The sequence below is a fragment of the Lolium rigidum genome, chromosome 6 (assembly GCF_022539505.1).
Source record: "Lolium rigidum isolate FL_2022 chromosome 6, APGP_CSIRO_Lrig_0.1, whole genome shotgun sequence".
Lineage (NCBI taxonomy): Eukaryota > Viridiplantae > Streptophyta > Magnoliopsida > Poales > Poaceae > Lolium > Lolium rigidum.
This window is the reverse complement of record NC_061513.1, coordinates 137280495-137291674: the sequence shown is the minus strand read 5'-3', so window position 1 is coordinate 137291674 and position 11180 is coordinate 137280495. Positions and strand designations below refer to the sequence as shown.

Below are 11180 nucleotides of genomic sequence, written 5' to 3'. Positions count from 1 at the left end.
ATGATATTCATATACTCATGTTGAGAAGATTCTGAAAGAGGAAAACTGAACACTCCACTCTGCAGTATGTGAGGAACAGTTATCCCGTAAGCCACCCAAAGTGACCCAACCAAATTTGGAAGCTCTTGTCAACAAATGGTTGGATGAAAGAAACCAGGTTTGTATCAAAATAGGCCACCGACAATACCTATGAATATTAAGTTGCACACAACTTTATTTTAGTTTGTTACTACTTTTTTTACATTCCCTACGATATTAATCTTTATGTTCATTGGTAGTAAAAGGAGGTAGTAGATAGATCTTTTATGGTTCATAAAATGTTCATTTTTTTGTTGACCAGTCAATTTAATCTACTGCAACCTCTTTGCTTCAAGTATTCTCCATGTTTAAAGCTTGTGCATGCTGACGACCTAGCAGGTAGCAACCTGCTTTTAGTCCATACATGTTTAAAGTTTGGGTTCATAGGTCCATTTTGTAGACTACTAGTAAGTTTAGGCGCGGCGGCACGCCGCGCCCGTGTTGCTAATTTTCTAGCAGAAGTAGAAGAATTGCACATTTGAGACGAAGGATCTCAAGTGGTGTCAGTGCAGAAAATAGAAAATAGGACGTTTTGAAGAAGAAAGATTGAAAGTTGAAGCCCTGAGGGTAAAATGGCGTCGAACGTTAGAAGGGGTCAATCCTGGGTGTAATTTGGTGGCTTCTCCTTATGTTGCTAGCTAAGAAGATGCTTGTTTGGTTACATTTTTTGAGGGGGCCAGCCAGTTTGAAGAGATTGCTGAGAAGTATTAGTTTCTAATGCAGTAGTGTTAGTATAGGTGTATCTTAGATAACCTTTGCTGTGACGTCGAGAAGCTTGTGAGAGTGATGTGGTCTTCGAGGACCTCTTCTGTTTGAAGGGATCTTCGGATCGCCATGGAGCTTCATCGGCGGCGCACCGTCGACGAAAACGAAGAGCATTTAAGGATTTTGTTGTAATTTTTTAAAGGTGTTTTGTACTGTTTAATGTTTTCTTTTAATCCCAGATCTTTTTGCAAAAAAAAAGTAAGAGCTGTTGTACTGTTTGCAGTAGGCTAGATCCTCACGGAGTTTGTACGTGTAATTATCTTTTCTGATCCGTACTGAACTTCAAATGAAATGCATCTGGATGTAGTATTAAGTGCTGTCTGAATTGATCTACACGCTTTTCAGTCTAGATAGTTGACGGATACAATTTTTAGTTGAACCTGGCATATCCAATAGTTTTTTTTTCTTAATTATTATGTTTTCATGCAGTGCTCGGCTGTGTCTTTTTTTCCTGCTTGAAGCTACAGTAACTGAAATAACAAAACGAATAGAGAGGAGGCTCGTTCCTTCTAGTAAAGTGGTAAACTGACCAGTAGCTTATAGAGAGAAAAATAAGAGCAATAGATCTGCTGGAGCTCGAGATCAAGCATGGCGGAAGGAGAATCGCTGGCGCCTACTTCCTATTCTTTTCCCCACAAGATGTCGATCCGGCGTAGAGCTGGTGCCTGGGACTATGGCGCCGGCGTGCGTAGGCTGTAGCTGGCGGCCACGCTTGGAGGAGGCTTGTTCACTACCATCGACGACGGCGGGGGAGAAAGAAGCAGAGCCGGTGGGGAGGGTGGGGATCCGAAGCGCTCCGCTGACATCGCGGTGCCGGTGGTGGCGGGTGTCTTGGGGAGGCGCTCTGTTGTTGCAGCGCTCGTTCGAATCGGATCTCCAAGGAATGGATGGAGGGCCTGGTACGCTACTTCTTGCTGGTATACTGTAAAGCGTTTTCGTGTTCCATTCCTCTCTGTAGGTGAAATGAATTATTGAAAGAAGAGAAGATAAACTTTTTTGCTGTTGTGTCAAGAATTTGACTGTTCTATGTTGATGTTTACTTGTACCAACCAATTCCATATATTTAGTTAATGTACAGGTGATGAAGGAATTTCCTGTTTCCGTCCTACAAAATGTATGATTAAGTGGCTGCCAAACCACATAATCTTTTAGGAAAATCCAGAAATATCGTTCCTATCTGGCACACACACCTTCTGTACTATTTCATAGCTAAACTCTGAAACATGCTGCAGTACTTCAAACCCAAAAGTCTGTTCCACTGGTAGCTTGCTTTAGCATGTGCTCCGTTGGTTTCATCAGGAGGCAATGCAATTTAGATGTTGATCAACCTGTTCTTTCCACTGAGACTGGGGGGTCTATAACCGTACAATGATTCTAGATGCCGATTTTGCAACCATCCAATTCCAACAACCAGCGAGTATCTCACTTAAAACAGGACAGCAAGCACAAGTCCTCAAGCAAAAATTAGTTCAGATTCATGTACAAAAAAGGTTCAGATTATGTTCATCGGATAGGAATTATACTGCCTCTGGTCGTACCGCTTTTCAGTGCTTTTCTCCGTAAGGCAAATAATTCCCACCAGATCAATATATAAACAAAATACCGGAGAGGCAAGAAAAGATGCCATTATACAGATGCTGAGTAAAGTGACAGAACTTAAACCAGGCAATCTATAGATGTTTTGTATTAATTAGTAGACTAATTGGTCACATTTTTTAACAACAACGTGAGATGCAAGATTTGGGACTCCAATTATGCCTTGACTTGATGTGCATCACTAATAAGAAATGCATGTAACACATTCTAGGCATTGTCTAAACTTATCACATTGTGCTTGCAAGTAGGAACTGATCACATTGTGTCTCCAAGTAGACATGCCGTGACAAATTGGAGGCATTCCGTGAGTAGTTTTAGTACTGAATAACTGCAGGCGGTAGTGGATAGAAGGTTGGATAGGCTGCATAAACATGGTCTTGTTCCTGCAAAAGATTCCAGATGATTAGCCCCTATAATGGATATATCAATGGAAATTTTGAGACTGAATAATGTGCAGGAACTTACCACAGTAGCATTTAGATGGATTCATTATACACTATATAATTTTCAATCAACTTAGAGACCTGATAGCGATTTGGATACTGTAGAGAGGTTAATTTCCATCGATTTGCTCCACTAGTGAGTTGACACGCGGCCCTCCTCCCGATCTCTTAGCGAAATTCGTTTTAGGTGTTCATTTTTTTTGGGCCACCAGGTTACCGGTAACCGGCGTATCTATGTGAGTCTTTCTCGGTTGCTCGATCAAAGCGGTTAGTTCGCGCATCGTAGAACAATCCAGGAGCTCCACGTCCTCGCTGCATAGATTTCCAAAAGAAAAAAATAGGAATAACCTTCTCACTTCCTCTCCATCGCCGCCGCCATCGCCCCAATCTCCTCTTCCCACTTCCTCTCCATCGCCGCCGCCGCCCCAATCTCCTCTTCCGTTGTTAGTCGGGCACGGTGCCCTCCCATCTCCATCCATTCGCCACACCTCGAGCGCTCCGGCGGAATTGGCCTCCTCACCGTCTCGCCCTGCCGGAAGAGCTGTAAGGAAGGAGCGGCGCCATGGATCATCCCCGACATGCCTTGCACATGTCTCCACCCTGCCCGAGCGAGTTCGCCTCTTCCCCGATTTTTGTGTCCAATTTTTGCCCCAAGCGAGTTCATCCTGCTTTTCTCTTCCCAGCTCCCCCGCGAGTTCGCCCCTGGCCCGATTTCCCCCCCCCCCCCCACCCCCTCTTCCCGGCTGCTGGCCTTCCGGTCTGGATCATGGACAGGAGCAGGGCGGTTGATTTCAGGCTGGAAAGGGCGCTGGTTATGAAGGCTAGGGCCAATATGTTGGGGCGAGGCGGCCCTCACGTCTTTCATGCAGATGCGATAGGTGGGGGTACTGTCCCCATGGGGAGAGAGTACAGTAGTGCAGTTGCTGGTGTAATTCTCTGTAGGAAAAGGTCAGTTTTCTTTGTGATTTCAATCTCTCAAATACTCCTTTGTATAATTGTATTGTTTCTTTTTCGTTAGGAAGAGTTAAGTGCTTCTAGAATCATGGGATGTGGGAGTTATTCAGCAATCCATAATTTCAGATGGAAGAACTTCATAAGCCGCTTTTGTTTGCCAGCTGCCTTTACCTTCTACACATTTACAGTAGCCATTTATCGATAGTAGTGAAAATCAAAATTAATTGCATTCCGGAAGAAACATTGCCCCTACAGAATAATCAGCGTGCAAAAGTGCATGAGGTTAATCCGCAGCCAGGAGTTTCCCTCTACTTTCACATAATACACAAAACGCTTCTATCAGGTATTTACTCTGCCTTATATTTGATTTGCTGCCCGCATTGTCCACTTTACCTTTTAGTCTCCCTTTGAACTGCCGGCATGCTTAGGACAGTGTTATTGTACTTTTTATGGGCATGGCTGCCACTTATTATTCAGGTATAATGAACCAGACATGTACTGGCACATTTTTTCAATTTATTACAGTATTAAACTGCTGGCGCTACTACCAGAATGTTATCTTTCAAGAGCACATCCTCCACATGTTGGCTTGGACAAAGGCTTCGGTTTCTCCAAGCACTTCTTTGCCAAGTACAAGCCCGGTTACAAGGTTGGCCGCAGCCAATTGGGCTGCACCTGCTCCGTCAAGGCAAAGAAGGCGAGCACAAGGGTCAGGATGACCATCAAGGTCATCCCCAAGGCAAACGTCTGATGTCATTTGTCTCTGATTATTGCACACACTTTTTTTCTGGCCTGCATCAGTTTTACTGATCACGATTTTTGTGTCATATATACCATGTAGTTTAGATCAGTTTTTTTTGGTGCACTTGCCAAGTGATTGATGATAGGTTTGGGAGGATTTGTTTTTTGGATGAATATTGCCCCTTAAATCTTTGCAAGATTTAGAGGTGTATCAATTCAACCTCGAACGGATCCCGTGGATCATATCCACCAGTGAGGTGCTCCTCCTTGACTTCATAAGGGACAGGTACACATGCAACTAAAAAAGGAAATATCGAGAACATTTCGTATGTCTTTGTTTGATATGTTGTCCTGATCATTTTCTTAGTATGTTGTTGTAGTTTCGATATATGGTTACCCTTCTCATCCAATTATTTTGAAAAGCTGTCCAGGTACAGCAGCTGCCGCATCGTTTCGTAGATTGGTGTGGACACGGTGGTCATGGTCGTCGTTCCGCTGTGACTAGGCTTTGTGCACACGGCTAGACACATACAACGTGGAGCAAAAGGTTCGTGATTGTTGGGGTTGGGACTCCAGGACTGAAATCAATTCTCAGCTTGGTTTGATTTAGGACGGCTTGATCTCTTATGCAGGCATGGTCTGTTCAGTCCTCATTCAGATTAGGTTTGCTTCAAAAATATTATTTTGTTCATGTATCATGTGGTACTGTTAGCTACACCAATTAGTTCTGATTTGGTACAACCGAATTTTCAATTGTTGATCATTGATATTTGCTATAGGTTGTTGTAGAAATAGGGCATGGACACAGGTGCGGTTCTCTCCATCTGATCTCTTATATCCTGTTGGTAGTAGAGTTAGGATGTTGTCAGATCAAGCCAAAAGATCTTAAAAGATGTTTGTCAAGATCCCAACAGTTATTTGGGAACATTGAAGATGTAATAGCAGGTCTGCATGTGGATTTTGGTCAAATACTTTTATAATAAAATTAAAGGAACACACTTAACTGATTAAATTAAAAATCTAATACAATGAATTTTCACCGTTGATGATACAATTTTTATGGATGTGACCTCCACAGTAAGCGTTCTAGGATGGAACAAACATGAAAGTTTAAATAGTCAGTTTTCTTCTGTTCCGGTGGCATGCTATTTCTTTAGTCTTATTAAATCTCAGAATGAGGAATGTCCTGTTGAGTTAGAGAAAGCGACCACAAGTTGTGGAAATGAAAATTTAGTCAATAAATTAGAGACAAAACAAGGAAATAAGGTATTGCAAAATTATCTTGGAGAAGTTGATGGCTTCATGCAAGGTCTAAAACAAATAATATGCAGACTGTTGTATAGTAAGTTACTCAAAATATCAAAAAGAGATGATGGGAGTACTAAACCATGGGTGATGAGAGTGTTGAAAGAGGTTACTGCCAACAATTATTTCGGTATCTCGAAGAGAAGACTAAACCAGAGATACATGTAAGAAGTGTTTCCTTTGTGTTTTGCTATAAATGTATACTTGATTCTCTTTTGGAAGCTACAATATGTTTACCGGTTGCAGCCTGCAGGATTCCTTGAACATTGTACACGAACTGAATAAGATCGGGAGAACAAGCCCTATGTATATGGTACTGTATTATATATTGATCAAAGTAAACCAAGTACGCTGCACCATTTATTCAGTTATTTTGTACATTTGAGATTCAATTTTGGTGTAATTCAGAGTACATGCCATGATACATTTGTGTAGTTGTTTCAGCTGCGAAGTGGGATTTATCTGGATGAGGAGATGCATGGCCTGGTATGTACGCCTTTATGAGCAAATGAAACTAGGGAATGCCATGTTCTTTGGAGGGCTTTCAGAATGCAGTCCGCCCATTTCTGATTCCCTTCTTCCATTGTCTTGAAGTGTGTTTCTTTCTAGGTATTATTGGTTGGCAAACTTATTCATAGGTCCAGGAGAACATAATGTCAGTCAATGGTTGTATCTTTTTTGCTTATCACGCAACAATTTACAGTCATTTCCCCTTTTATTTGGAATCCCTATTTTGCATTGAAGCAACCAGACATATTATACTTATCTTTCACCTTCTATTATGAGCGAAATAGACTACAGTTGCGCGTCATCTAATATATATATGTACTCGGTTTATATTGTCAAATTCCCACGAACTATCTTATCACCTGTTACCCAATAGACTGTATCTCACCTCTTGTGCCGCAGCAGCTATAGCAGCTACCTTTAGCATGCTATCAGTTATCTATGTTAGCAGTAGTGTAGATTAGACCAGCTAGATAATTCACCCCCTCTGGAACAAAGACCCATCGATTATATAATCCTTATAATCCAGCAGTAATATATAACTTCACTGCCTGGCTCAGTCCAGCAGGAAAAATACGCACCAACGCCGTGTAGCATCTGCTAGCTCTGTCAACTAATGTGAGTACTAAATATGGAGCAACTTTCACAATGTCGTCGATTAAATTATCTACCTTATAATGCTTCTACTATGTAACTAAGTCGATTCTTTTTTTTCAGTACGTACCAACCTTGAAAGAGATGTATTTCACAGTCATAAAACTCCTCTGCAAATCATCGAATATGTACTTAAAAACAGCTAATATCAACCATGCATACTTAAAGGTAGCTCCACGGGCGCGGCGGCACGCCGCGCCTTTGCTTCCTAGTTTTTTCTAAATAGCATAAAAAAACATGAGCACATGGATAGGTCGGTATAGTACAGACAACTAAAATCTGAGAATCTTGACTGCAGGCGGTAGTGGATAGAAGGTTGGATAGGCTGCATAAACATAGTCTTATTTGTGCAAAAGATTCCAGATGATTAGCCCCTATAATGGATATATCAATGGAAATTTTGAGACTGAATAATGTTCAGGAACTTACCACAGTAGCATTTAGATGGATTCATTTTTTCTAAATAACATAAAAAAACATGAGCACATGAATAGGTCGGTACGACAACTAAAATCTGAGAATCTGAACAGAGTATTTTCTTCTCTCAAAGCTTTGAAGATAACACAGTCTGCATTGTAATAGAAGGAATTTATGCACTGAGCATCAGATACCAATCCTTCTATGCATTTTTTTAAAAAAAATACCTTGGATTTGCTGCCACATTTGGGAACCGACGGCTAGGACTCTATTGTATCTATCGCCACAGAGCTAAGTTTTCTACCAACATCTTTTTCTTGATAGGATTAGGTACAGTCGGCTGTCGCTGAACACGCAATAAGCTCCCTTAGTATGAACTAAAGTATCCAACACACTGATCAAATGGCAAGTCATCTGCAACTATGTGGACATAACAGAAGCTCACATTAATATCATAAGGCATATCCGACAAAGTAACAAAAAAGGATGACTCGTAATGCGCAATAAAATTACCAAAAAATACTTGGAAAAAGAATGCTAGTACCAATATTTGTCTTCAAAGCAAAGCAGAGAAGTGAGAACATGTGAGAAAAAGTGAACATCCCCAAATGTATAAGTTGTTCTTTCCTTCAGTTGTTCTCTTTGTTGGTGAAAGCTCTTGGTTGGGACATATTCCTTCATTGTGTTTCCCTGTAATATCTGTCAAAGATAAATCTTTATTTCATGGAGAAGATGCAATTTTCTGATCTGAACATACAAAAATTCTGAAGTGGATATATGTGAATACAGCATACTAACCTTATAAAAGAACTTCCTGTCTACTGCTTTCTGTTTTATTTTTGCACAGTTACTGATATTGGCATTTGATATATAGTAATGTTGCAAGATTATCTTTTCCTCCGATGCTAGGAGAGTGGATCAAATAAGAGCTACTTTGACTGTGTTTGTCAGGTAGCAGAATTAGGCATCTATAATGGAACAACATAATTAGCACACAAAATACAGGCTATCATGTACGGAGCTGAATTGCAGTGATCTTGGGAAGAAAAGGATATAATTTTTCCACGATCTGGATTCCTATTGAAAAAACAGTTATTAAATTGGGTTAGCTTCACATCTGCTTCCATGTAGGGGTAATCAAATATTGGATAGTAGGGTGTGTCTTCAGCACTGATGGCCTGTAAAGATGACCTGCACTCATCGGATACCCAGCTTGATGGCAGAGCGCTATGGCGCTGGACTAACAATAGCTAGGTGCCGCTGAAAAACACCAATGGCCTACATCACAAAGTAAAATCTTCTTTAGGGAGCAGAAAGCAACAAACTGATAAACCCGTGGAGAAAAGTAAGGAACAAATGAAGAAAACAATCCAGAAGAGGATGGCACAGATGATACACCACCGCAGAAAGCATCTTGATCCTGCCAGGCTCCGCCTATCCTCCTCTGAACCGATGATAGTGCACCGACGGCCGACGAAGTGTACTTGGCTGACGATGGTGATGGCGGAGCCATGCCACCTCAACCTGTGGGTGTTCCCCAGCTCGAAGGAGCGGGATGAAGCCAGCGCACCCTGTGTGACTCTTGGTACAGTATGCGTGGACGGCGATGGCGCCCGAGGAGTGGGGGAAGAAGGTTGTGTTGCTACATGCCGAGCAGGCATAGATCGGACGAACCGGTGAGGTCGTGGGGAGCTGCAGCTGTCTAGACACAGCAGGGCCATGGCACATAGGAGCTCGTCCTGGGGATGTTCAACCTTGATACGTCGGTACAGACACGGCAGCCATGGAGGGAGATGGGACGCCGCCCCACCGGGTGGAGCACTCGAGTGACAGCGATGGAATTTTTTTTTGGAACTTGAGCGATGAGAATTGGGGAGGAAGAGAGCAGCGGTGGGGATTGGCAAGGAAGAGGACCTGGATTGTTCTGGAGATGGCAACACCGCTTTGACCAATCCATCGTGGGAAATAAACTGGTTGACCGGTAACTGAAGGTGAACAAAAGGAGGAGAGAGAGCGATTACCGGAAGCTATAAAGTGGGAATACCGGGAAGGAGCCGGTCATCACGGATTTCTCACGCGGAAAAAAAGGAGAAACAAATCCCAGAGATAAATGATCTACAGTTACTGGTCTCCATCTACAGTAAAAATCTCTATCGTGGCACGGTTTGATTGGATAAAATAGCTACGTGAACATGACCAAAAACGCTCTCCTTGGAGCAAAAGGGGTTAACTTTTATATAGGTATAAATAAATATAAATGGATGCGATGCTATATTATGTCTCCATAGTCCAATCTTTGACTATAGAAGTACACCCTGAGTGAATAGCATAAAACCACCACATTGATGGCGAAATTTACCGTATACTACCAATTTACGTTTGCGGGACAAAAAACCACCACATTTTTCTCGGCTTTTTGCGGAATGCCCTAAATCCAAATTGATCCGAAATTGACACAGTTTTTACCAGTGGGGTCTGCTGTAAGTGATGATGTGGCAGGAATCTGTGAGATGGAGAGGGACCCATATAATAGTTCAATTAAAAAATCCAAAAAATCTGAAAAAAAAATCCCAAACCGTCCCGCACCCGCACGCCTGGCCGCCTGGCCGAGCCCGCACGTCGCCGCCTGGCCGTGCCCGTCGGCCGCCGCGGACCTCGCCGAGCCCGCCCGCCGCCGCCTCGCCGTGCCCGTGCGCCGCCGTGGACCTCGCCGAGCCCGCCCGCCGCCGCCTCACCGTGCCCATCCGCCGCCCCCTCGCCGTGCCCTCCCGTCAGGCCGCCGCCGCGAGCTCCTCCGGCAAGGCCGCCGCAGCTTACCACCGGTGCGGGCCCCCGCCTCCCATCAAAGCGTCGCCGCCTTCCCCTTTTCTCGCTGTCCGGCGTCTCCAAGATCGAGCCCACCGCGTCGCTGCACATGGAGCTGCTCTTCACCGGCGCCCTGCTCGCGAGCGAGGGGAGCTGCTGGCAGGCTCGCCGCGAGGCGCGCGGCGGCGGGGTCTCCGGCGTGGCACGCAACGGCGGCGGGCGGCAGGTGGGATCTGCGGCGGGCGCGGCGGGCCGGCACGGCGGGGCGCGCGGTGGCGGACGTGCACGGTGGCGAACTGGTGGGCAGCGGCACGACTGACGGCACGGCACAGGGCGCCGCCGCTACGCTCCTGCTCGCGGCCGAAGGCCGGCCCCCTACCTCCACGCCTCCCCTGCTCCACTCGTGTGAGGGCGCTGTAGAGCGCCGCCCTCTTGGCGTCGTGGCGGAGCTCCCCGACGGGGCTGGGGAGGGGGGCGCGGCCACGGGCCATGGCACGCCGGCAGGAATGGGGCGGGGGGCCGACCGGCGGTGAGCTGAGGCGGCCTGGACGGAGAAGCGCGCGGCGGCGTCCCGGCCGGAGAAGCGCGCGGTGGCGGCCTGAGAAGCACGGTCGGGTCCGGATTGGGAAGCAGATGATCTCTCCTTTTTTTATTTTCCATGTTTTAATTTTTTTTAATGTTGCCTGACAGGTGGGACCAAGGTCCACGTCAGCAGTTTCACTAACTGTGATGCCACCTCAGCACTGACTAGTCAAATTCCCTGTCAATTCGCGTTCAATTCGGGTTTAGGGCATTCCGTAAAAAACCAAGCAAAATGTGGTGGTTTTTTGTCCCGTAAACGTAAACTGGTAGTATACGGTAAATTTCGCCATCAATGTGGTGGTTTTATGCTATTCACTCGTACACCCTTGTTAT

At 44.7% G+C, this 11180-nt stretch overlaps 2 long non-coding RNA genes across 11 annotated transcripts; one reads left to right on the top strand and one right to left on the bottom strand.

Annotated features, from left to right (window-relative positions):
* Positions 1-2277: 2277 nt before the first annotated feature.
* Positions 2278-9541, bottom strand: LOC124659874. 4 transcript variants are annotated; one of them, XR_006989731.1, is made up of 3 exons: positions 7688-9533; positions 7473-7611; positions 2278-2822 (listed from the first exon to the last, which is right to left on the bottom strand). It is a non-coding gene; the product is annotated as an uncharacterized LOC124659874 (long non-coding RNA). The 4 variants fall into 4 exon arrangements; XR_006989730.1 differs by lacking the exon at positions 2278-2822 and having other exon boundaries at positions 7337-7611; positions 7688-8159; positions 8259-9531; XR_006989732.1 differs by lacking the exon at positions 2278-2822 and having other exon boundaries at positions 7337-7611; positions 7688-8537; positions 8652-9530.
* On the top strand, positions 3642-6659 carry LOC124659875. 7 transcript variants are annotated; one of them, XR_006989740.1, is made up of 3 exons: positions 3642-3830; positions 3901-4863; positions 5009-6659. It is a non-coding gene; the product is annotated as an uncharacterized LOC124659875 (long non-coding RNA). The 7 variants fall into 7 exon arrangements; XR_006989738.1 differs by having other exon boundaries at positions 3642-4179; positions 4362-4863; XR_006989739.1 differs by having other exon boundaries at positions 3642-4863; positions 5009-5124; positions 5210-6659.
* Positions 9542-11180: the final 1639 nt, after the last annotated feature.